The sequence below is a fragment of the Cetorhinus maximus genome, chromosome 6, assembly GCF_964194155.1.
Source record: "Cetorhinus maximus chromosome 6, sCetMax3.hap1.1, whole genome shotgun sequence".
Lineage (NCBI taxonomy): Eukaryota > Metazoa > Chordata > Chondrichthyes > Lamniformes > Cetorhinidae > Cetorhinus > Cetorhinus maximus.
Genome location: NC_135884.1, coordinates 37,737,892 through 37,765,425, shown reverse-complemented (window position 1 = coordinate 37,765,425; position 27,534 = coordinate 37,737,892). Strand labels below are relative to the sequence as shown.

Sequence of the window (27,534 nt, the reverse complement as noted above, 5' to 3'; positions counted from 1 at the left end):
ATGGAATGCTAGTTGACAAAGATCCAGAATCAGGTAGGTTTTTGAACATGTGTAATTGAGTTCCCAGTAAATATATGATCAAAGCACAATTCCACCCCTTAAATTTGACATTAGCTTGCTTTTTAAAAAATAATAAAGGCTTGACAGTTATGTGGAATTGAAATGTTCTGAATGGAAATGCTGTTCTGAAGATGGTTTTGTGACATACTATCACAATGGTGTTGAGGAAGCTCCGTTTCCCCTGACTAGGTATTGTTTGTTTCTTCAACTGGTGGGCCAGTGAGGTGAAGTTCATTCCTCCTTTAAAAAAGAGAGACAAAGAACATGGATGTCTTGATATATGTTTACCTAAAGAAAATGAGTGCAATAAATATAATTTCTGTATATTCCAGCCAGTTAGTATCAATACTTTTTATTTTATCATTTCAAATGCAGCTAAAGAACCTTGGTACTAATGGTGAGGGATGCAAAATAAGAAAAAATCCTAGTGTTAAAATGATCCAGTAACTTCACCAGTTGAGTCTTCAACTCCCATACAGAAGACAGAGTTTAAATCTGTCTTACTTCTCATTGAATTGTAACTGCTTATTCAGGACAGGATCTCGGTTTAACATATCATCTAAACCAGGCTTGTCCAACACACAACCCATGGGCCGCTTCCAGCCCCCGAAGCCCCTCTATGCAGAGCCAGTTTTCAAAATACTGGTCAGTCTGGTAAGTTGGAGTGGAAGATTCTGCAAGGAGCTGCACCCCCAATCACAGGCCACTCCTTTCCCACGTTTGCTGCTGATAGGCTCAACAGCACCCAGCTCTGATAGCCCGGATCCTTCTCCACCCCAACAGGCCTGCCCGAAATGTACCCACATGGGACTGTATGTCTGTCCCCACCCCAGACTCGGGGCCTACCACCGACACCCCCTCAAGCCTCAGCCCTCTTCCCCTTCCCCCGCCTCCTCAAGCTCCTTCCCCTACCAATCTCTCCCCACTCCCCTCCAGTCTTGCTGTCCCCCTCCCCCTCCCTCTCCCGCACCCTCCCCAGTGCCGCCACTCTGTCTGTCTCATACGAACAGGGAGTATAAGTAGGCCATTCGGTCCCTCAAGCCCGCACCACCATTGAATAATATCATGGCTGATCTGAATGTAAGCTCAATCCCACATTCCTGCCTACCCCCGATAACCTTTCACCCCCTTGTTAATCAAGAATCTATCCACCTCTGCCTTAAAAATATTCAAACACATTGCTTCCACCGCCTTTTGAGGAGGAGAGTTCCAAAGACTCACAACCCTCTGAGAGAAAAAAATTCTCCTCATCTCTGTCTTAAATGAGCGATCGCTTATTTTTAAACAGTGACCCCTAGGTCTCGATTCTCCCACAAGAGGAAACATCCTCTCCATATCCAACTGTCAAGACCCCTCAGGATCTTAAAGGTTTCAATTAAGTCACCTCTTATTCTTCTAAATTCCAGTGGTTACAACCCTAATCTGTCTAGCCTTTCCTCCTAAGACAACCCACCAATTCCTGGTACTAATCTAGTAAACCTTCTCTGAACTGCTTCCAATGCATTTACATCTGCCTTTAAATAAGGAGACCAGTACTGTGCACAGTACTCCAGATGTGGTCTCACCAGTGCCCTGTATAACTGAAGCATAACCTTCCTACTTTTGTAATCAATTCGTAGAATTTCAGAGCTCTGCAATCTCTCATCATTTAGATAATAAGCTTCCTTTTTATTCTCCCTGCCAAAGTGAACATTTGCCCACATTATACTCCATTTGCCAGATCTTTGCCCACTTAACCTATCTATGTCATTTTGTAGCCTTCTCACATCCTCTTCACAATTTACTTTCCTACCTATCTTTGTGTTGTCAGCAAATTTAGCCACCATTCCTTTGGTCCCTTCAACCAAGTCATTTATATAAATTGTAAAAAGTTGAGGCCCCAGCACTATTCCCTGTGGCACACCATTCATCACATCCTGCCAGAAAAATATCCATCTATGCCAACTCTCTTCTTTCTGTTAGCTAACCAACTTTCTATCCATGCCAATATGTTATGCCCTATACCATGAGCTTTTATTTTCTGCAGTAACCTTTGATGTGGCATTTTGTCAAATGCCTTCTGGAAATCTAAGTATGGTACATCCACCGGTTCCGCTTTATCCACAGCACATGTGACTCCTTCAAAGAACTCCAACAAATTGGTCAAACAGGATTTCCCTTTCAAAATCATGTTGACTCTGTCTGATTGCCTTGAATTTTTCTAAGTGCCCTGCTCTAATATCTTGAATAACATTTTCTCTGTGACAGATGTTAGGCTAACTGGCCTATAGTTTCCTGCTTTCTATCTCCCTCCCTTTTTAAATAAAGGAGTTATATTTCCTATTTTCCAATCTAAAGGAACTTTCCCCGAATCAAGGGAATTTTGGAAAATTAAAACCAATGCATCAACTATCTCACTAGCCACTTCCTTCAAGAGCGGGTGAAGTCCATATGGACCTGGGGATTTGTCAGCCCGCAGCCCCATCAATTTGCTCAATACCATTTCTCTGGTGATTGTAATTTTCCTGAGTTCCTCCCTCCCTCCATTTCCTGATTTACAGCTATTTTCAGGATGTTACATGTGTGTTCTATAGTGAAGACTGAAGCAAAATACCTTTTTAATTCACCCGCCGTCTCCCTACTTTCCATTATCAGTTCCCTAGACGCACTCTCTATAGGACCAATGCTCACTTTGTTAACTCTTTTCTTATTTAAATATCTGTAGGAACTTGTACTATCCGTCTTTATAATGTAATGTAAAGGTTTGCTGACAGATTGCATTAACACGTTTATCTTTTTTAATGAGTCTACATTGGTGCACATACAAATCAGAATTTTTGTGATTGTTCATTCTTCCTTAATATATCTGAAATGCAGTATTGTTCCTAATGAAAGTTATTTAACAATTTTTTGTGTTTTGTATTATCTTGCTTTGCAAAGTTAGAAGCTGCTTTTTCAACTCAAAGTGACAAAGAAACAACTATACTATGAATCCCTAAAGTTGCCCTGGATTATTATTATCAAATAATAGGTGAAAAAAAAACGAAAAGGTTGGAGGTTATGGGATAAAACAGTGAATGTAACATTTGCTAGATCTAGAGTAAAGAGAAATAAAAGACCATTAGAAATAGGAGCAGGTCGAAGCCATTTGGCCCCTTGAGCCTGCTCCAACATTCAATAAGACCATGACTGATCTGAATGTTGCATTAACTTCAATTTCTTGCCTGCCCCTGATAACCCTTTGCTCCCTTGTAGATCAAAAATCTGTCTATCTCATCCTTGAATGATCCAGCCTCCACTGCCTCTGGGGTACAAAATTCCAAAGATTAACGGCCGTCTGAGAGAAGAATTTCCTCCTCATCTCGATCTTAAATGGGAGACTCCTTATTTTTAAACTGTGCTCCCTAATTCTAGACTCCCCCACAAGGGGAAACTTCCTCTCAGCATCTACCCTATCAAGCCCTCTCAGAACCTTTCATGTTTCAGTAAGGTCACCTCCCATTCTTCTAAACTCCAATGAGTATAGGCCCAAGCCGCTCAACCTTTCCTCAAAAGATGACCCCTTCATCCCAGGGCACTCAAGTAGCTTGACACCGTCCAGCTACTTGAGTGTTGTGGGAGCGGCACTCATCTAGGAAAATGGGGAGTTTCCATCACACTCCAGACTTGTGCCTTGTAGATGGTGGACAGACTTTGGGGAGTCAAGAGGTGAGTTACTCGTTGCATGATTCCTAGCCTCTGACTTGCTCTTGTAGCCACAGTATTTATGTGGCTAGTCCAGTTCAGTTTCTGGTCAATGGTAACCCCCAGGATGTTGATATTGGGGGATTTAGTGATGGTGATGCCATTGAACATCAAGGGGTAACGGTGGGATCCTCTCTTGTTGGAAATGGTCATTGCCTGACACTTGTGTGAAACGAATGTTACTTGCCACTTGTCAACCCAAGCCTGGATATTGTCCAGGTCTTGCTGCATTTTGACATAGACTGCTTCAGTTCCTGAGGAGTTGCGAATGGTGCTGAACATTGTGTAATCATCAGCGAACATCCCCACTTCTGACCTTATGATGGAAGGAAGGTCATTGACGAAGCAGCTGAAGATGGTTGGACCGAGGACACGACCCCTGAGGAGCTCCTGCGGTAATGTCCTGGAGCTGAGATGACTGACCTCCAACAACCACAACCATCTTCATTTGTGCTAAGTATGACTCCAACCAGTGGCGAGTTTTTCCCCTGATTCCCATTGATTCCAGTTTCGCTGGGGCTCCTTGATGCCACACTCGGTCAAATGCTGCCTTGATGTCAAGAGCAGTCACTCCCATCTCTCCTCTGGAGTTCAGCTCTTTCGTCTGTGTTTGAACCAGGGGCGTAAGGTCAGGAGCTGAAGGCCCTGGCGGAACCCAAACTGGGCGTCAGTGAGCAGGTTATTGCTAAGCAAGTGCCGCTTGATAGCACTGTTGATGACGCCTTCCATTACTTTACTGATGATCAAGAGTGGACTGATGGGGCGGTAATTGGCATGGTTGGATTTGTCCTGCTTTTTGTGTACAGGACATACCTGGGCAATTTTCCACATAGCCAGGTAGATGCCAGTGTTGTAGTTGTACTGGAACAGCTTGGCTAGGGGCGTGGCAAATTCTGGAGCACAAGCCTTCAGTACTATTGCCAGAATATTGTCAGGGCCTGTAGCCTTTGCAGTTTCCAGTGCCTTCAGCTGTTTCTTGATATCACGCGGAGTGAATCGAAATGGCTGAAAGCTGCCATCTGTGATGCTGGGGATCTCTGGAGGAGGCCGAGATGGATCATATACTCGGCACTTATGGCTGAAGATTGTAGCAAATGCTGCAGCCTTATCTTTTGCACTGATATGCTGGGCTCCTCCACCATTGAGGATGGGGACATTTGTGGAGCCTCCTCCTCCAGTGAGCTGTTTAATTGTCCACTACCATTCACGACTGGATGTGGCAGGACTGTAGAGCTTAGATCCGATTTGTTGGTTGTGTAATCACTTAGCCCTGTCTATCACTTGCTGCTTATGCTGTTTGGCACGCAAGTAGTCCTGGCCGACACCTCATTTTTAGGCATGCCTGGCGCTGCTCCTGGCATGCCCTCCTGCACTCTTCATTGAACCAGGGTTGATCCCCTTACTTGATGGTAATGGTAGAGTGGGGGATATGTCGGGCCATGACGTCACAGATTGAGTTCGAGTACAATTATGTTGCTGCTGATGGCCCACAGCGCCTCATGGAGGCCCAGTCTTGAGTTGCTAGATCTGTTCGAAATCTATCCTATTTAGCACGGTGGTAGTGCCACACAACACAATGGAGGGTATCCTCAATTTGAAGGTGGGACTTCATCTCCACAATGACTGTGCAGTGGTCACTCCTACCGATACTGTCATGGACAGATGCAACTGTGGCAGGCAGGTTGGTGAGGATGAGGTCAAGTATGTTTTTCCTTCTTGTTGGTTCCCTTACCATCTGCCGCAGACCCAGTCTAGCAGTTATGCCATTTAGGACTCGGCCAGCTTGGTCAGTAGTGGTGCTACCGAGCCAATCTTGGTGATAGACATTGAAGTCCCCCACCCAGAGCACATTCTGCGCCCTTCCCACCTTCAGTGTTTCCTCCAAGCGTTGTTCAACATGGAGGAGCACTGATTCATCAGCTGAGGGAGGGCAAGGATTAATAAAAGGATTTTTATTTTCTTTTATTCCTTTCAAATTGCACTTTATACCATTTTGCATTACAGGTACTTTCATAGTTTTCTCATGTTTTCTTTTAAATGAAACCTTTGACCAGGCTGAGTTTGATAATTCATGTTTCATGCTGGTGTATCGCTGGAATATCATTGTCGCCCAAAGTGGCAGCTATAGCCCCAAATTTACTGGAACAGTACAATTTGCTGTTAGTGTTGTAAATTCAGCCATTGGGTGTCCTGTAGCAAATTTCATGAAAAATTTAACCTGAGTGTGCCATATCAAGTATAATGACAAACTACAATTGAGAAGCAGTTCAACCAATGGCTTACCAGATCTGCAGCAATGTACTAATTAAGAAGCTCAATATTGGCAGTGATACATGGAATTCTGCATTCAAATCCCTTCACTGTGTTGAACTTGATCATTTGCAGAAATTTGTTATGGACAGAATAAGCTGTTGTACTCAGTTTTAAGAACATTCTAAACTACAGATTTAGATTTTTAATCATTGGTGGATGACATCAGTCATTTACACAGCCTAAAAATGTCTCCTCCTTATAAAATGCTCTTGGATTTGCCTGTTTTTCAGGTGCAAAATAACAGTAAAAAGGTCCAATTTAGTGGGCTATGCTCCATGTCTTAATGGTACCTTAAACATGTCTGATGCCAAAGTAGCTCATACATTATTCAGGCATCTCTGGCGGTGACCTTAACAGGCACCAGGCTCTTTAAATATGTTAATAAGGTAGCCCAACACACTTAAATTTTCCCTCCCTGAAATTGGTCAGGAACATGCACTGGGCATCCTCCTCTCAATTTTTCCGGTTCTTTCTGTGGCTTAACCAATTGTTCTTAAAGCTGGAGGGTGGCAACACAAAGGTGAGCTTTTCTTTTTCTTTTTTTAACTGGAGAACAGGATTGTACTACACTATGGACTGTTGCTGGCTCACTTTCTATTCAACTCCTCCCCTTCAAGAGCCTACCTGAAGGTCCGTCCTGCATCGCAGCTGGCCCATATTGGTTCAGAGGAAACCAGTGAACTACTTCATGCAGCCCAAGAGGCACCCGCATTTCACAGAATTTATTCAGATGGGGCCCAAAGGTAGAATTTCAAAGAGGGCTCAGGCCTTTGGCTTCTGGTGCATGACAATTGTTTTGGTCCAAAATTAGAACTAAATTAATCTTTTGTCTACTCTCACTTTCATCAGTGACACATGCAGGTATGTCAGTGTCCCACTCAATGCACACATTACACATCAGCCTTGATGCACAGTTACAAAGAAGTGTTTTGATGGGTTTTAGCTAAATTAAAAATATGAACAAGGCCGCCATTTTACGTGGGTGGGCCAATTAAGGCCCACTCAGCGTGATGCACACCCGGAAGCGCTGTGCGTTCCCTGTGCAGGGAGGGGGTATTCCCTGAGTCAGGGCCTGAAATCTCCCTGAGGCACAGAGGTCACATGAGTTGGGACATATCCATTAATTTTTTCAAATTTTTAAATTTAATTAATAAACCCTTCATGAAACCTCATCCCGCCTGTGCATGAAGTTTCATGAAAAATGTGAAGGCTGCCTGGGCTCTTCGCTTGCTCGCCAACCTTAAGGTTGGATGGGCAGCACTCTTAACAACTTTAATTACTTTCTTAATGAACTTAATAGGCCTTTGACAGTTCAGCGGGCGCGCAGCCGTGTTGGCTGCGCACCCGCTGAACTGACAATCTAAATGACGCGCGGTGACATTGGGGCACGTTTTACGCATCGGTGAGCGGGCCCTGCCCGTCTTCAACCCAATCTGCATGGTGATATGGAGGTGCCTGAGCTTGGGAAACTCAGTAACAGCTGGATGTTTCTGTGCAATTAGCTGTTAATAATTATTCATAATTCCTGGCTAAGACACCTCCACATCAGGTCAGGCAGGCTGAAATACTGACTTGTGTGTAAATGAATGGATCTACTTCAGGATGCACACAAAATGGAACTGCTCAGGAGTGAGCAGACTAAGTTACCTTCCATGAAGCATGAAATGACACCCAATATTAAATAGATTTTCTACAAGGTAGAAGACAGTGTATTTCAAATAGTACTGATATGGCTGAAACTGAACTGGACCAGCCATATAAATATGGTGGCTACAAGAGCAGGTCAGAGGCTAGGAATTCTGTGGAGAGTAACTCAACTCCTGACTCCCCAAAGACTATCCACCACCTGCTGTGCACAAGTCAGGAATGTGATGGAATACTTTCCACTTGCCTGGATGAGTGTAACTCCAACAACACTCAAGAAGCTCGACACCATCCAGGAAAAAGCAGCCCAATTGCTTGGCACACCAACTACCACTTTCAACATCCACTCACTCCACCACTAATGCACAGTGGCAGCAGTGTGTACCATCTATAAGATGCGCTGCAGCAACTCACCAAGGCTCCTTTGACAGCACCTTCCAAACCCATGATGACTACCATCTAGAGGGACAAGGGCAGTAGATGCATGCACCACCACCTGCAAGTTTCCCTCCAAGCCACACACCATCCTGACTTGGAGCTAGATCATTGTTCCTTCATTGGCGCTAGGTCAAAATCCTGGAACCCCCTCCCTAACAGCACTCCCTAACAGTACCTACACCACATGGACTGCAGCAGTTCAAGAAGGCAGCTCACCACCACCTTCTCATGGGCAATTAGGGATGGGCAGTAAAATTGTTGGCCTAGTCAGCAACGCCCACGTTCCGTGAAAGAATAACAAAAAGTACACATATGGAGTACCTTTTACATAAATACTCTCTATTCTTCCCAGTCCGTTTAAAGCTTGAAGCATATAATTTTATTGACATAATTATTCAATTAGGCAAATGCTTGTGACTACCATCCATCTCAAATAGAACATCAACATAATACTTTTGGAAATGGTTCTGTCTCTGTTAAAGGTCATATCATTTTCATGAAAATTGGATATTTTAACAAATGATACTAGAATAGTGTTCGAATAACAATTGAAAAAGAGAGGGACATCACTGTGATACTTTAATGTGCCTTGATGATTAGATTTGTGCAGCTTGTATTTCTTTTCTTGTACTGGTTCAGTCAGGAATGTAGAGTTCACATTCCATCATAGTTAGGGTACATATAACGTCTACAGAGGGCTCCTGCTATGCAGTGTAGGTGTGGTTAGAGGCAAGTGTATATCATTTTTGAGCTCCCAGTTGCCAAATTTCTTTGGGGTATTTAATTGATTACTGTGATTGGATTTGGACTTGGCAAAACCACAATGTGATTAGAAATGTAGTAGGTTATGATTTTTATCACCAGATTGGAAAGAAATTAAGAAATATTAAATATTTAAATTAAATATCTGTTTTAAGGACTTTAACAACCTGTAGGTTGATAAACATTATTTTATTCATTCATGGAATGTAGGCATCACTGGCTAGGCCAGCATTATTGTTCATCCCTAATTGTCCTTGAGAAGGTGATGGTAAGCTGTCTTCTTGAACTGCTGCAGTGCCTATGCTATAGGTACACCCAGAGTGTTGATAGGGAGGGAGTTCCAGGATTTTGACCCAGCGACAGTGAAGTAACAGCGATATATTTCCAAGTCAGGATAGTAAGTGGCTTGGAGGGGAACTAGGGATAGGATATTGAGGTCTGCGAGCGGGGTGGGGGAGGGGGGGGGCCTGCTCGGCGACACGTAAAATGACGTGGGATGACATCGGGTGGAACTCCTGACATCACCCCACGTCATTTCAATTTTCAGGTCGGTGGGGGCGCAGCCGAATCAGCTGTGCACCCGCCGATCTGTCAACGGCCAATTGAGGCCATTAAAAAACTAACTGAAGTAGTTAAAGGACCTGTCCGTCCAACCTTAAGGTTGGTGGGCAGGCCAGGAGCCCTGGCGCGCTTCAGAAAAAGCATGAAACCTCATCCACGGGCGGGATGAGGTTTCATGTAGGTTTTTAAAAATTTAATAAAAGTTTAATTAAAAGAGATGGACATGTCGCAACTCATGTGACAGTGTCACATGAGGGGACATGTCAGGGAAATTTTATTTTTGTACAGTGACCATTTTTAACTTTGGCACCAATCTCCCTGAGGTAGCACTTAGCCTCAGGGAGATGAGTGCGCTCTTTCGCGCGCATGCACGAAAGAGCACACTCTCGGCTTAGGGAATCCACCCCCTGCCTGCACAGGGAACGCATAGCAGGGGGGGAAATTCTGCCCTAGGTGTTCCCATGTAATTGAATGCTGTGGAGAGTTTGTATGGCTATGCAACATCCTTTAATTAACTGCAGACAAGCTCTAATGTTACAGAATTTACCTTGTCCTAAGTAGAACCTACTCTCTCTCTCTCTCTCTCTCTCTCTCTCTCTCTCTCTCTCGAGATTTGCTCCATCAATCTGGCTAGCATTTTGCCAATACTAAGTACTGTTGAAATCTTCAGCAACAAAATTGAAATGCACATGTTAAGAGTCTGACCAGAAGCTATGACCCAGGGGGTCCCGCAGCAGCCATGTGTTTGAATTCTATCAATGTACAATAGAAATAGTGTCTATTTCAGCGTTTTAAGGAACAGAGCAAATTGATCCAGAGACATACGAACATACCAATTAGGAGCAGGAGTAGGCCATTCAGCTCCTTGAGCCCACTCCACCCTTCAATAAGATCATGGCTGATCTGTTTGTAACCTCAACTCCACATACCTACCTACCCCCAATAACCTTTCACCCCCTTGCTTATCAAGAATCTGTCTACCTCTGCCTTAAAAATATTGAAAGACTCTGCTTCTACTGCCTTTTGAGCAAGAGAGTTCCAAAGACATTACTACTCAGTAGTAAAAATGGAATTTGGGATGTTTATCTCTCATATAGTCATTTCATTGAGATTTTGTAGATTTGTCAAGCTTTGTGTTTATCAAGTCATATCTGGTTGCAGCAAACTATGCTGAAATACAGGTAACATAAACACGGGCCATTCAGACTATTTATCAAGATGGAATAGGAAAAGCCTGTTAATCAATTTTTTCTTGCAATCTGATTTAGACAATCCTACCTACTATTGTGCTAATTATCAAACATTTGTAATTCAGTGAAGTAATTTCACCTATGTGTTTTTTTAAATGTTTTTGTTGACAATTAAAAACATAATACTAGCAGGAGTAGGTGAATGAGAGGACGGTGAGGAACACAGGAGAAGAAGGGGAGAAGGGAAAGGAAATGGGACAGGATGGAGAGAGGAAGATAGTGGGGATGGGGAGAGGAAAGGTTGGGGATGAATGAGCGGTATTAAATAAAAGGGAAAGGACAGGAATAGAGTAGAAGAAGAGGAGAAGAAAAGGAGAGTGAGGGCAAGGGTTCAAGCGGAAGTACGGGAGAGGAGGGGAGGTGAGGATTTGGAATGGGGGAATAGGAATAGATGGCAGAGAATGGAGGAGGGAGAGGGGTGATGAGGATGAAGGCAATAGGAAAAGGGAAGGTGAAGACAATGGATGACGGGGTGGGGCAACAAGGAAGGGTGGCTGCAGAGGCAAGGAGACCATTGGGTGAGGCATTAAGCTTGGACTATGGCTGGGATTTTCCGTGCTCGCTGGTGTCGGGCGTGTTCAGTGGCATGGACGGACAATATGCCACGATCGATTTCACGACGGCATGAAACCAGTTTGCGATCGTTTGCTCAGCCCGCCAATGGTAGGCCGCGTTCTCTGCCATTGGACGTCAGGAACCTCATTGTAATATCATTATTAGGCCTGTCTACCAGATTTATCCCCCTCCCTCCCCGCTAGATTGTCCACATATGTTGGTGGGAAAACACGCCAATGTGTTTCACAACAGCACATAAGCAACGTAGACTTGACGGGCTGCACTTTGTTCTGGACTTCAAGGTTTGTTTGCCTACCTTGCTTTGGTCAGCATATGCAGTCATCAGTGCCAGGCTTCACAGACAGCACCACATCACTTTTAGAGGGGCTCACAGCAGGTCTCTACCTACCAGATCAACCATATGTGGGTGGCTTTTCAATGGCTACAGGACTAGGGCTTGCATGGCGAAGGGGAGGAAGTGGCTTCAGGCAAGGGAAGAGGACAAGGGCTGTACTGGGGAAGGAGGGTAACCAGGGTGTGTATGGGGGCACATATTGTACCTTGCAAATGGCCTCAAGCTGGTGATGCCTGAGGAGGCAGTTTCCAGAGGAGTTGAGGCCTGATGGACATGTGAGGGTATGTGTGTGAGAATAGGTGGTGATGTCCCTTGAACTGGCAGTGAATGAGATGCTGGTGAATGTGTGATGGGCTTGAATTTAGACTAATGAGATGGTTGTCATACCCTGGCTGCACGAATGAGATCTTTCATTCTCTATCTGCATTGGATTGTGCAGAATTGGCACTAAGCACCGCTGCCATCGCCTAACAAGCCATAGTGATAATGTTGCCGCCCCTCCTGTGGCCAGAGTTGGGGTAGAGGACATCACAGTGAGCCTCCGTAGCAGCCAAAGGGTGCCTGAGGGCTGCAGCCTTTCGGGTCCATGTCTTCTTTGCTGCAGCCCTGGGCTGGAAGCACTGAGCACAGTTGTACTTAAAATGTGGTGCCTGGTGTGATGAAACGTCAAGGTGACGGCGTTTCAGGCGAATCAGAGCCCGCCCACCATGGAAACGGCATTTCCCGGGAATGCATAAATAATGTGGTGGGTTTGGGATGATATTGCGTGAAAACCCGCCATTGTGTTTGGCGGATAAAACATAATTTTACCCGCCTGCTGCTGCACTTAGTGCAAACCTGGGATGATTCCACCCTATGTGTCAGGTGCGCCCTGTGGCAGTGAGGGAATTGTTGACTCTCTATGGAAAGCAGAGAACTTTTCTCCAGAGGGAGGTGAGGAGGGATGATTGGCGCCAAGGGCAAGTGATATTGAGGAAGTCAGCTTCAAGTGTGCCACAGATGGGATCTATCACAGGTCTGCAATTGGCATTTTGCATATGCTGAAACTGCATCGATTTAAGTAATTTAATTTTTGAAATCGCTTAAAGATCACATACAAATCCATCAATAAACTATGCATGTGAGTTACAGTACTCGTTTGGTAATGATTCATTTGATAGTATTAGTCTGGAACACAACTGAGAAATGAATCAGTGCTGTGCAATTGCACCTAGTTTTATTGCTTCTAACAATGATGATTGAAAATTATTTACACTGCACTTCCTATATATGTAACATATATTGCAGGTAACTGTGTATAGTATTAAAAATGCTGTGTAGGAGGTTGAAAGCAAGATTTTACAATTAATTAGAAATGGAATTTTGGAACTCACTGGGTAATTTTAATATGTAATTGATAAAGGAAGTGTAGAAAGTCCAGTTAAAGCTGGCGAGAATGCCCTTTTTTTTCCAGCCTCCAATCTGCCCGCTTCAATTAATCCAAAACTCAGTATCCTGCTTCACAATGGCTTTTAATCCCTAACACGTGGAATTTAAAATTCTCGTCTCCAAATCCAATAGCCCAAGGAAGCTGAGTGATTATAACTACCAAATTATGAAGCTTTAATTTATCATTGTGATAGTGCTTTTTTTCAACTTATTACGATTTATGGCAACAGACTTCCTTTAAAATGAAAAAAAAACTTCAGTTCTTTAAAATAATGCTGGATTATAAAAATCTTGTTTTGATTAATTTGATTTCATGTTGCTTTGCACTGTCACTTGTTTCTACAAATGTGATCTAATGGACATCTATTTATTTTAAAAGCTTAATTTTGAAATTATTTGCCTAAATACTTCAATAATTTACTCTGTAATTTTGTTTGCGACAGGATACATTTAACCCAGCACTGGTACATATAGAGTTTAATGCTGAATATCGGAAGTGAAAATTCAGGGCAAGAGTATCACACGTCATAAATCTATAAAGTCTTTGAAGTGCATAATTAACATGTGTAGTTGGGGCAATGCATTATGTAATTAACACTTCAATTGATTAAAAATGTGCAATAATCTAAAAGTTTAAAGAACTCACAAGATAAAAGGAGCAGCTATCATGTAATTTTTAATGATCACATTTATTTTATTGAATTTGTGATTGTAAGTAACTAGTTAAAAATCTGTGCAGCAAGTAGATATTTTACATGGTGTCTAAATATCTTTTTGAATTTATTTGCCATTCACTTTTTTATCGTCATAACTGTCAATTAGTTAGTCAAACTTTTCCCCTCATCCTTCAGCTCAAAAAGCTTTAAGTTGCAAATTGTTGGAAGTGCAAGCTGGTGTTGGAACAACAGGCACCTTGATTAACAACAGTCTATTGCCATAGTTGGTGGTTTTAAGGGATAGGGAAAGAAATAGAGTAACAACATAGAAGGAAATAGGGTGAATTATTCAAATTAGGTACAGAAATAGCAATGAAGAGAGGGACAGAAAGATTGGATTAAGAGGTAAAAGAACACATAAAGGAAAAGTGAAAAAATAGTTTTATAATTGTGAATACCAGTTTATTACCTGAAGGAAAGAGAATTCACATGTTTCAATTGTTCCCTTTCTGGGTCGGTACTTTGAGTGGCATTGCAGGAACATAAACCTTATTATTAAAGGGTCCTTATGCTGTTAAGTACCAGCTCTAACTTTCTGCTGTGAGTCTAATTTGTTTTAACAGCTCTTTCATTCTCATTGTGACTATTCAGTGTAGTACATAAACACTTTTATTAACTATTGTTTGAGTTAGAACACAACTATATGCAATATAACTGTTGAATGCTTTTCATTATTCATGATTCTTACTGCTTTCCTAATTGAAATCATTCATTATTGTGATTGGTCAGAAGTTTATCCTTGATTATAATTAAGTTATGTATCTAATAGCTACACTAACAACCAATTTAAGAGAATTGGTCAAGCTCATAACGTGGCCCATTTATGCTTGCTGGAGGCAACATACACTCATATGCAGGGACCAGTTCTCTACAAACCAAAGGAAGATGTTTGAGCCTTGCGCGCTTTTGAATTACCTAGGAGCTTGTAGAGCCTATAGTTCTCTGTTTTTTACCATGGCAATGCCTCGGCCAATCAGAGTCACTTGCCAACTAATTAGCACCCTCTTCTACTGTCGTATAAATTATCGTGATCATTTGAAATTTGGTATTTATTTGTTTGCCCTGATGAGTGGAGGATGAAAAGCTTTGGCAATATGTCTCTCTTTTCATCAATATTCAAGTTCTGTATGAGCAAGAGGCATTTAATTGCATTACCATCACTGAGCCGCCCCATCATTACCATCTTTGGGGTCCCCATTGACCAGAAACTCAGTTGCGCCAGTCACATAAAATACCATAGCTAATAGGACAGGTCATAAAGTTGATATTCTGTTGCAAATGGCTCATGCATTGAGTCTGATCCAGGTCAACTTGAAGTCTTGCTTGCAGACATCTGTATTGCAGATGTGGGCAACCTGTTGGTTTCGTGCTGATAGCAAGCTTGCCATAGAGCATGTCTTTGGAGATGCAGCCATCATCCATTTGGCTCACGAGGCAGCCAACGGAGTTGCCACTGACTCAAGAGGGCAAACATGCTGGGGATCCCTGCACACTGGCGTACTTCCATATTCAGCACTCTGTCTTGCCAGGAGGTGCCCAATGTTCATCCGAGGCAGCGGAGGAGGGAGCTGTTCAGCCATTTTTCGTTTTGTTGCAAATGGCTGACCTCCAGACTAACCATCACCTACAAGGAACAAGTGAGAAGTGTAATGGAATAGTTTCCACCTGCCTAGATGGATGCAACAGCGGTAAGACTCAAGAAGCACAACACAATCCACTTGATCAGCATCTTGCCCACCAACCTCCTCCACTGATGCATTGTAGCTGCATTATGTACTATTGACAGGATGCACTACACCGACTTGCCAATGCTTCTTTGTCAACACCTCCAATGCACGCAAGTTCTACCACCTGAAAGGACAGGAGCAGCAATTCTATGGGAACAGCATCATTTCTAAATTTGCCTTCAAGTCACACATCATCATGCCATTCTTGCATCACCATTGGATGCCCCTGCGTAACAGCTTTTGTGTGAACACCTCCAGCACACAGACAGGTTCAAGAAGGCTAACTTCCACTTTCTCAAGGTAACAAAGAATGGACAATAAACACCAGCCCTGCCTGCAAAGTCCACCACACCGAAGAATATAATGACTTCATGCTATTTGCTGAAATACTATTTCTTATAAATTCTAAGGAGAATGTTATTATTGTGTTTCAAGCCCCTAAGTGATGGCAGATTCTGCACAGGTAAAGATCTTGGGAAGATCCGTCTCTGTGGCAGTTTGCATGATTGTTGGTGACTGAAGAGGCCAATTCTTGATCTGCAGGCTCTTGAGCTGTTGGGGCACAGGATCTTCTGGTTTGGAAGGGCTCTGGTATAAGCAGAGTTCCTCTGTTGCCTTTGCCTTTCTTAACGTCTGTTTGTTTCAAACTTGTAGGTTGCTTTCCTGGTTGTTGTGTGCCAGCTGTCCCTGTCAGCAGCCTCCAGCTCCTATACCTATTGTCTAACAGAGAGAGCTGTCTTTTCAGCTGATCTTTGAAGAATTTGTGATGTGCACTTCAGTCTCACTTAGCAGAGCATAGTTCACCATAAAGCACAGATTTTGACATTCTGGAATTCTCCATGCATGACATATGTCCTGCTCAGCACAATTGATGTTACAGAATGCATACAGTGCTGGGCAGATTGGCTCTGGTTCTGTTGAGTACTTTATTGTTTGTGATGTAGTCCCGCCATCTCATGTTCAGGATGGATCAAAAACAGTGGAAGCACTCCAGCAGTTGTATTCATTTTCTTTGTGAGATGGATGTTATTTTAAAAATATTTTTGGAGACTAGTGTGTTATCCTTTAAAGAAGGCTGGGTATCTGTGCGTGTATATATGACTTAATTAATCTGGGAAAGAGATTGATAGGAGTCAAGATTGTCAGGGGTTTAAAACATGAAAAGGATAGACGTGTTAAGTTTGAGGTACAACTAAATAGGATGGATCTAACATTTTGCACTTTTAGTTAAGTTGAGAGTTTGTTTGAATATCAAAGGGGAGCCAGAGGTATCAAGAAACATGTTTGCATCTTGCAGAAATTCCATAGTTAAATAGTAGTAGGGATATTATATTTTATTGACCCAAAAGCAAGGACAAGATAGAGACATAGAAGATTTTATATTTGGAAGGATTTGAGTTTCAAAGAGGTGTGAGAACAATGGGACTGGAGATGAAAGGTGGAAAAGATATTTTAGAGTTGCTGTGGAGAGCTCAGGATGGGGAGCTGAGCTGGGAGCTATTAGGTAGGGAGCTATTAGGTATGGGCTGGGAGGAGGTGCAGTTTGAGTCAACCATCCAGTCAAGCCAGAAAAGTCTTGGGCTGCAACAAGCAGTTTTATTCTGAAGTGGATTCCACCGCAGAGTGGATGAGGTAGAGCTCATATGGTGTACCTTTATTGAAGCTACAGCAGTTTGCCTTGTGTAATATTACTGGATTTCATAGTTAAACAGCATTGCCTGGAAGGTGTTTACTTGTGAATTTGACCAGGTAGAGAGTTTTTTGGGAATGTTTTGTGAGACTAACCTTAATTGTGTAACTGCAATCTTATGTGCTTAAGTTTTCTTTTATTCTTGTTAATAAAGCTTTTATTTTTAATTTTTAAAACCCCAGAAGTGCTGAGATTGGTATGTCGTCTTCTCGTTTTCAGAATACGAAAAAAAGGTATGGCTCATAAGCCAAGTTTCCCTCTGGGATTTAACTTGGGCAGCAATTAACACCAACTGTTGTCATAACATGGTATACAACCCATGATTCTGATCCATACAAGAGGGTGGTGATGACAACTGCTCTGTATACTTGAGTTTTTGTAGAGATGCATAGTGAATGGTTTCACCAGACACGCTTTAACAGATGACCAAAGGAGCTGTTGGCCTTGGACAGTCAATTGTCTATGTTCTAATGACAGTGGCATCACTTGAGATAATGCCACCTAAATAGATAATCTATTCTACTGTATTGAGGTTGCTGCTGTCAATGCTGAACTGTGGTGGATTGCAATTTTCTTGGAGTTGTGATTGGTATAGCGCTTCTATTTTATGTAGGCTATTGTGAGACCAAAGTCATTTGCTGCCTTAGCGAAACAGTTTGCAATGAGCTGCATTGCCTCCTTTGTGTGTGCCAGAAGGGCACAGTAGTCAGCAAACAGAGGCTCCTTGATAAAATGTTCACTTGTTTTGGTATGTATCAGTGGCCATTGCAGGTTGTAGAGACTGTGACTCTGAAATATATTTTTCTATTCATTCATGGGATGTGGGCATTGCTGGCTAGGCCAGCATTTATTCCCCATCCCTAACTGCCTTTTAGAAGGTGGTGGTGAGCTGCCTTCTTGAACCACTGCAGTCCATGTGGTGTAGGTACACCCACAGTGCTATTAGGGAGGGAGTTCTAGGATTTTGACCCAGTGACAATGAAGGAACGGCAATATATTTCCAAGTCAGTATGTTGAGTGGCTTGGAGGGGGACTTCCAGGTGGAAGTGTTCCCATCTATCTGCTGCCTTTGTCCTTCCAGATGGTAGCAATCGTGGGTTTGGAAGGTGCTGTCTAAGGAGCCTTGGTGAGTTCCTGCACTGCATCTTGTAGATTGTGCACACTGCTGCTACTGTGTGTCGGTGGTGGAGGGCCTGAATGTTTGTGGATGTGGTGCCAATCAAGCGGCTGCTCCGTCCTGGATCGTGTCAAGCTTCTTGAGTGTTGTTGGAGCTGCACTCCTCCAGGCAAGGGGAGAGCATGCCATCACGCCTCTGACTTGAGCCTTGCAGTTGGTGGACAGCCTTTAGGGAGTCAGGTGGTGAGTTACTCGTCACAGGATTCTTAGCCTCTGACCTGCTCTTGTAGCCACAGTATTTATATGGCTAGTTCAGTTCAGTTTTTGGTCAATGGTAACCCCCTGGATGTTGATGGTGGGGGATTCAGTGACGTTAATGCCAATGAATGTCAAGGACAATGAATAGATTCTCTCTTGTTGGAGATGGTCATTGCCTGGCATTTATACGGTGCAAATGTTACTTGCCACTTGTCAGCCCAAGCCTGGATATTGTCCAGATCTTGCTGCATTTGGACATGGACTGCTTCAGTATCTGAAGAGTTGCAAATGGTGCTGAACATTGGGCAATCATCAGCGACTATCCTAACTTCTGACCTTATGATAGAAGGAAAGTGATTAATGAAGCAGCTGAAGACGGCTGGGCCTAGGTCACTACCCTGAGGAACTCCTGCGGTGATGTCCTGGAACTGAGATGAATTGTGCAGAACAATACTGTAAAATCAGCTGAAGTGTCTGAAATTCCCTCCCTAAGCCTTGCCATTTCTCTATCTCCCTCATCTTCTTTAAAACACTGCTTAAAATAAATCTCCTTGACCAGGCTTTTGGTCATCTGTCCTAATATCTCCTAATGTGGTCTGTAGTCAAATTTTGTTTGACAACATTCTTGTTAGGCACCTTGGGACATTGTATGATGTCAAAGGGGCTGTATAAATGCAAGTTGTTGTTTTACAGTGATGGATTTTTTCTGTGGAAGTGGAACTAAACTTTCAGACAATCTATTTTGAATTGGCGAAAATCCTCCCTTAAACTACTTATTATTTTCTTCCAAAAGCTGCTATGTTTAAGTTAATAGATGCCAGACAGTTTGGGGAATGGAGAGGGAATGATAAAGTGATATAATTGACTGTAGCGTTTTAGAGCAGAGGTGTTCCATGAAGAAATCCCATTGGCTGAGCTTAGTCAAACATATGGAGGAAATGGGCCACATTAGGGGTTCCATAGCAGAGCCCAAGAAACACAATTACTTTTAAAAGTGAAACTTAAAAAAAAAATTACAAGATATGGAAACAATCCATGTGCAAGTAAGTTTTTTCTTAAAAAAATTGCTTCATGAATTAGCTGATATCAACTTAGGTTTGCAGGTGTGAAAGTGAAGTTGAGGCAGAAGAGTAACCATGATCATATTGAATGGCAGAGCAGGTTTGAGGAGCCATATGTTCTGCTCCTACTCCTATTTCTTTTGTTCTCATGTAGGTGAGGGCACTTTAATTGTCATCAGCCTCCCAAGACCAGAGAAGGAGAAGAAGAAAACCAGCTGGAACTTCGGCTTCTTCCAGATGGATCTTAGCTGTGATATTTTCCCTCATAATGTAAAACCAATTGACAGCCACTGTTTAGACTTGTATGTGAATCATGGTTACTTGGGCAAGATATCATTTGTGAAGAGCTAGGAGCCAATTGTTATGTGAATATATATCCTGGGGTGCCATTTTCACTGTCGCAATGCAGTTCATGTGCCAAATAACAATGTGTCAGCCACATGGTAGGATGCAAGAAGAGTCTAAAGTGTGTCTATTTCTAACTTATGAGTACCAGAAGACATAACATGGTGGCAACAGTTATCTGAGAGTAAAAGTTCAACCATTTTGAACTAATTCAATGCTGAATTAGATTGAAAAATCAATCCAAATTAGTGCCAGGGAGAGAAACTGAGTGAACTATGCAAAACCAAAATGGCTGCCACAGCAATAAACACACAGCTCCAGCCCATGATGAATTGGAAAGCTGATGACATTGAAGACAAATTTGAGAAGTTTAAACAAAAGTTTAGATTGACATTCAGTGGCTTTCCAAAAGGCACTAGTGAAGTGGAAAAGGCCAGCTACAACCTTTTGTGCAGGAGAGCACAGTGTAAATGCAAAGGAAAAGAAAACAAAACATCTTTGCCCTGGAAAAAGATGATGAGTTTGAGAACACAATAGACATAAGAACCATACAATTGCATGAAATGGCTAGATGCAACTGTTCCCAGAAAAAATAAATTCACACAACCATTCAGATCAGGAAGAGAATGAGAAAGAAGCAACAACCATAAATCTGAAGATGAAGCTTGATACCAGTGCACAGAGTAACATTATCCCACTCAAACTATACCAAAAGATCTTTTCTGTAAAATTTGAAAGACAATGTTTACCCAAGAAAAGACACTCCAAAACCAAGCAACATCATGCTAATGGCATATGAGGGTACTGAGATTCGACAGCTTGGAACAACTCAAATCAATGGACACACCAAGGAAAAGATATTAACTGTATGTTCTACATCACTGAAACAGATGGTCCTCCTGTCCTGGGCTTGAGCAGTTGTGAAGAGTTGCAACCTATTTCAGTAAACCATGAGATAAAAAAATTAGGTATAAAGATTCATGACCTCATGAATGTAACACCTCATGAACGTAACACCATTGAAACTGAGTCAGATTAGAGTTGAGACCAGCAAAGATGAAGAGTTGCAGATACTCTCTCAGCAAGTGATCCAGAGACAGCCTTATAAGATACAGCAAACACAGCCAGCAATACAACAGTACTGATCTATCAGAGATGATATCTCACTCGAAGATGATGTTCTGCTAGTTGGATCCAGAATAATCATAGCCAAAAAAATGTCTGCCGAATCTACAAGATTGTGGCCCATCCTCCTAAAACCTAAGCAATACTGTGCATGATATTTTGTAAAAAGAAAATAAGCTATAAACGACTCAAGGGATTCAGTTTATTTATAAAAGTCAATTGTTAATCATCCTTAGTTTAAAAAAAAGTGAATGATTGGAACATTTATATTGATATAGCTGCACTATATTTTTTATAAAGAAAGAAGGATGTTGTATTGTTATATTATATCATTCGTAAAGAGCTAGGAACTAATTGTTATGTGAATATATATGTCTATATGGGGTGGCGCACTGTCACACCGCAGTCATGTGCCGAGTAAGAATGTATCAATCCATCAGCCACATGGAGAGATGCAAGAAATATACTTGATAAAGCACCAGCATTTTAAGTTTAAAGTGTGATTACTTCTATTTATGGGAACCAGAAGACGTAATGGGGAAGGGGGTGGGGGGTGGGGTGGGGGTGGGGGGGGGGGGGGGGTGGAGGGGGGGCAGTTTCAGACACCTGTGATACTATACCTGAATTGAGTCAGCATGAGAGAAATTAGGATGAGAAAATGTTACATGTGGTTGGCACAGTACAGTTGAAGGGACTGCATGTATCCTAAGTTCTCAGGTCATTAATGAAGATATATCAGATTTATCAGAAACACTTACATTTTGGGCTACAATCTCATATAGTAAAAAACAGATGGTGCATGAAAGAAATAATTTTACTTGAGCAGCCAATTGTGAGCTTTTATGAGTGAAAACTGTAACACTATATCTATAGTTATGTTTTCATTGAACCTTTGGCCATTTGGATCACAAAACATGAGTTTAAAAGGAAAAAATAAATCTGTTCAGTTGGATGTGCCATGGTGTACACAAGAATAGCATGGGCACAGATGGATATATCAATTGTCAGTCTATGCTGCACAGATAGTGTGCAAGTCCATGTGCATTTTAATGTCGTTTGCTTATTTGCAAGACATTTGTTGCTACTGTGGCTGAGGGAGTTGCCAGATAGTCCATTAGAATGCAAGACTATGGTTGTTTAGCTTGTGGTCCCAAATTTTAAGAATATGTTTAATGGTAATAATTACTGTGTTCTCAGAACTTCATTAAAATTCAAACTAAGACTGTATGAATTGTAACACAACAACCTACCAATAATCATAGGAACTGAATGAACAGTTTGTAGAATTGGAGACCTCTTGGTAATTAACTTGGTTGTTACATTGCACGTTCTTGTGAGTAGATTTTGTATAATTAGCTAAGCAGAGATATGCACTTACATGAGCTTTAATCTAACCATTTATATATGTTTAAACATTTTGTATTACATCGGGTACAGTATTTATGGAAAGAAGTGCTGTGCTGTACCAATCCTTAAACACTAGTTTAACTGATGTTAGATTCATTATTACACCTGACAAAAAAGGCATTTTTTTCTTCTAATAAAAGTAAATTTTCAGCTTGAGTGACAGCAGCAATACCAACATTAACACAATTAGCATAGGAAACAAATGTGAGAGACATGTGAAGTAACGCGAGAGTTAAAAGGGAAAAAAAAATCCAGTATTAATCTACAGCTGAATCAAAGTAAAATTTAAGAGTAGGGTTAAGAGTGATCAGGAAAGCTAAAATAGAAAACCAAATTAAGATTGCAGGAAATATAACAACCTGAAAGCATGTCATAAATATGAAGTCATTGTCATCGTCAGTCCCACAAAACGAGGATAATATCGACGATTTTTTTGTCCTCAGGTTTCTCAGCAGGCCAATCCTGGAGCCACAGGTCTTTGGGCAGAGAGGACGAGAGTTGTGCTGAGGAAGGGGGATTCTCGAGCTAGGGTTCAGCTCTCTCTCTCTCTCTTTCTCAGTCTGCCCAAGCCTCTATGTTTGAGGTGAAACCCAGTGAGGCATTTGAGGACTCCCATTGCATTCTAATACACTCCTGAACATCACACTACACCAAATAGTTCTGGCAAGAGCCCAATATTTGGCTGGGATCATTCATGGCTACAATGGTCTTTTAAAATCCTATATATTTCTATGTTCTTCCACCTTTAAACTTTATTTAAATGAAGGTATTTGTAAGGCTTATTTAAATTTATGCTATTTTACAATGTAAGCAAGAAAATAACTTGGAAATCTACATTGTATAAGTGTCACTGAATCAAGAATTTAAAGGAGCAATCTGTGTTCAATCGTTCGGTGTTTGATTATGTTTATTTGGTATCTGTTCTCTATCTCTGTGTGTGATTAGTTAAGCTTGGTGTGGTTACTGAGAAAAAGAAACTAAACTGATGCAAGGGACTTGAAGTATGAGAGCAGACACTTTAAAGCATTGAATAAAACTCCTCCTGCAGACTTAGAACCTGGAGTATTTTATCTCTGTATACCTCTGAGGCATAAGACATAACACTGAGGTGTATCTATCTCTCATGGTGTCTAATGACTGTTAACAGCTCAACATTCAGGATATTGTGTTTAGGTTTTGTGAAAAGCAAGCAATTCTTTTCTTAGTTTCCACCTTTTCTTATCTCCTTTCTTTCAGACCAATAAAACTGTGGATCTGCCAAGTTGCCAAGAAATTGCAAAAAGTTTTTTAGTTGAAAAAATTACTTTTGTTGTATTTTAAGGAATAACAGAACTATTAGAAACTTCATGGTTGAAACAAAATATTAATTTGAACCTGCTTTCTTGCACTACTCGTCTTTAATTCTAAAGGTAATAGCACCATAAACAATTCAGGTGCACTTAAGATCTGCTTTCAAGTTTAGATCAAAGATATGCCTTTATTTAAAAAGTAACACTAACTTAGAATTCAATTTAAACACATTGGGTGGAACTTAATGCACTCCCCTGAGGTGAATTTGGTGGCACAGGGGCATTTAATCAGGTGGGAGGGTGGCAGGTGGGGACCTCAATGCGTTCCCACCTGATTAAGCCTCCCCTCCCTGCTGCCAATTGAGACCCTTAAGCCCAGTTAAGGGTCTCATCCCACTGGTATTAACTCAGTGATGGGAGGGGAACTCGCCATGCAGGGAGCACGACAAACAAATCTGTGAGGGTTGCTTGCAAGCTCCCAGGGGTAATGGGTGATTGTGAGTCTCTTATTCAAAGACATTCAGTGCTTGATCAAAGGACTCAGCATTGGAAAGGGGAGGCCTGCTGAGAGCCAGGCCCTGCCCTTGCTGTCAACCCCTCACCCTGCCTCCTCCACAGTCTGTACCTCATGATCCCCCTCCTGCCATCAGTCACCTATGGCCTCAGCTCCAGTGGCCATTCTGGGTCTTAGGCGTATGTTGTTCTGGAAACAGCCATTGCCTCCCCAGTAATGCTGCCATTCAATAGAGCTGCCAGCCTCTGATTGGTTGGCAGTTCTTGGTGAGCAGGACTTCCAGGTCCTTGATCCTGGGGAAGGTCCACTGTTACCTAGTTAAGTGCCTGAATGGCACCTTAATTCGGTGGGCTGTTCCGAAAAGAGGTGATGCAGGGCTCTCACAGGCTCTCCAGCTGGCGGGCAAGACCTCCATCACTTTCATTAAATACCATCCATGTATGTGAAAAATTTCTCCATTTCTATGGCACTTTTCTGAGTTAACTCTCCACCCTGTCCCTAAGAAATTCTTATAGATCTAAAATAAACTAGCAATATTTTATTCAGCACAACTGTTTGGAGAAATGTCTTTGTGCACTGTGACTTGCCATAGTCATGTGACCTCTGATTGTGACCTGTGATGTCATTTCCTTTGTGAGAAAAGGATTCAGGCAGAAGCCATTTACCCACCATGATGAAAATGGTGTCAGGAGTGCGCAGCTGAATTTGAGTGGATGTTGATAGCTGTAAGAAAGCCAGCCACCATAAGAAACAACAGAGAATAATTAAAACTTCATGTTGGATTTGAGAATGAATTGGAAATTCTTCTGGTCTCAGTGGCAGGACTGTGAAATTGCCATAGAGTTAATCAGAAAACCTGAACAAATAAGAGTAACAGTTGTGTTGTTATTGCTGGGGAAAGAGTGCTACAATCTTTATTGCACCCTCGATCTCACTGAGGAGCAGAAAAGCCAGTGTTGTGAAATTTGGAGACCTTGAAGAGACCCTCTTTGAACCCTCTACCAATGTCATTTATGAACTCTTATGTGTTCAACAGCAGAGGTCAGAAAGAGGGGGAGAATATTGATCAGTATGTGACTGTACTGAGATGCCTAGCTGAATCTTAAGTTTGAACAACTGAAGGATGATCTGATCAGAGATAGGATTTGTCTTCGGTTCAAGAGATCCTGCTGTGGAAGCACATCTGCTGAGAAGTGCAGAAGCTCTGAAGTGGTCAATCACCAGTTGAAGAGTATTGATGGGAGAACTGATGAGGCTTTGCACTATGCTGAGAGGCGGTTCAGGCCTCACAAGCACAAGACAATGGAGAAAAGGAAGAGCTATGTACAGAAGGGCCAGCAGAAAGATCAAGGCCAATGTACTGGATGTAAATATTGCAGACGATACCACACAAAAGAAAAGGAAGCATGGGAACAGCAGTGCTTTAACTGCTAGAAGCTGAATCATTTTGCTGGGAAGAAGAAAAGCAAGCCTATAAAGATGGTTGCTGGAGAGATGTCGAACGATCATTCTGCAAATTGCTCTACACCCTAGAACATGTTGGCATTGTCGAGACTCAAGATAAAAATGGACTGCGACGATTGGAATGATGACTGCAGAAAGAGAGCATCATGTTAATGTGAAGTGTCAGACACCGGTGCCGTGTGCGACATAATGAGCTTCGCAGACCTATGAAGATGCTCAAGTTGGTGACCCAAAAATGAAACCAAAGGTAAAGTTGAGGCTATATGATGGAACAATGCTCACCCCAAGAAGACATACTAAGCTTATAGAGTCCAATGCAATGGGAAGAAATAAGGTTTGCAGTTCCAGATAGTAGATGCGAAGCAAAGTCCATTCATCTCAACTGAAACAAGTCAAAAGTTTAGACCAGTAACTCTCCACGTACCAGGAGAGATCTACAGCATTTCATAAGGCACCAAGCCATTGACTGCTGAACAAATCCTGACAAAATACGAAGATGTTTTCACAGGCCTTGATGTCTTCCTGGTGAATATTATCTTGAAGTAAATGAGAGCGTGAGACCAATTCAGCATATTCCGAATAGAGCTGCAGTTGCTCTCAAGTCCAGCCTGAAAGACAAGATAGAGGAACTTGAAATGATTGGAGGAATCAAGAAAATGACAATTCCTACAGACTGGATTAACAGCATGGTATCAGCCCAACCATCTTCAGCTGCTTCATCAATGACTTTTCTTCCACCATAAGGTCAGAAGTGGCGATGTTCACTGATGATTGCACAATGTTCAGCACCATTTGCGACTCCTCAGATACTGAAGCAGTCCGTGTCCAAATGCAGCAAGACCTGGACAATATCCAGGCTTGGGCTGACAAGTGGCAAGTAATATTCGCACCACACAAGTACCAGGCAATGACCATCTAAAACAAGAGAGAATCTAACCATCGCCCCTTTGACATTCAATGCCATTACCATCACTGAATCCCCCACTATTAGCATCCTGGGGAGTTACCATTGACCAGAAACTAAACTGGACTAGCCATATAATTACTGTGGCTAGAAGAGCAGGTCAGAGGGTAGGAATCGTGCAGCGAGTAACTCACCTCCTGACTCCCCAAAGCCTGTCCACCATCTACAAGGCTCAAGCCAGGAATGTGATGGAATAAGAAGAATAAGAAGGTGGTGGTGTGCTGCCTTACTGAACCGTTGCAGTCCAGGTGCCCCACTTGCCTGGATGAGTGCAGCTCCCACAACATTCAAGAAGCTTGACACCATCCAGGACAAAGCAGCCCGCATGACTGACACTACATTCACAAACATTCACTCCCTCCGCCACCGACGCACAGTCGCAGCAGTGTGTATCTACAAGATGCACTGCAGGAATTCACCAAGGCTCCTCAGACAGCACCTTCCAAACCCATGACTGGTACCATCTAGAAGGACAAGGGCAGCAAATGGATGGGAACACTACCACCTGGAATTTACCTCCAAGCCACTCACCATCTTGACTTGGAAATATATCGCCATTCCTTCACTGTCGCTGGGTCAAAATCTTGGAACTCCCTCCCTAACAGCACTGTGGGTGTACCTACACCACCTGGACTGCAGCGGTTCAAGAAGGCAGCACACCACCGCCTTCTTAAGGGCAACTAGGGATGGGCAATAAAAGCTGGCCCAGCCAGCGAAGCCCACATCCCGTGAATGAATTAAAAAAAACCTGGAAAGCTGAGAGTGCGC

The 27,534-nt window shown here is 42.4% G+C and overlaps 1 protein-coding gene across 4 annotated transcripts in view; it reads left to right on the top strand.

Annotated features, from left to right (window-relative positions):
- fhit (fragile histidine triad diadenosine triphosphatase) overlaps nt 1-27,534 on the top strand; it is a 1,241,405-nt gene that overhangs the window by 186,102 nt on the left and 1,027,769 nt on the right. The window lies entirely within an intron of this gene.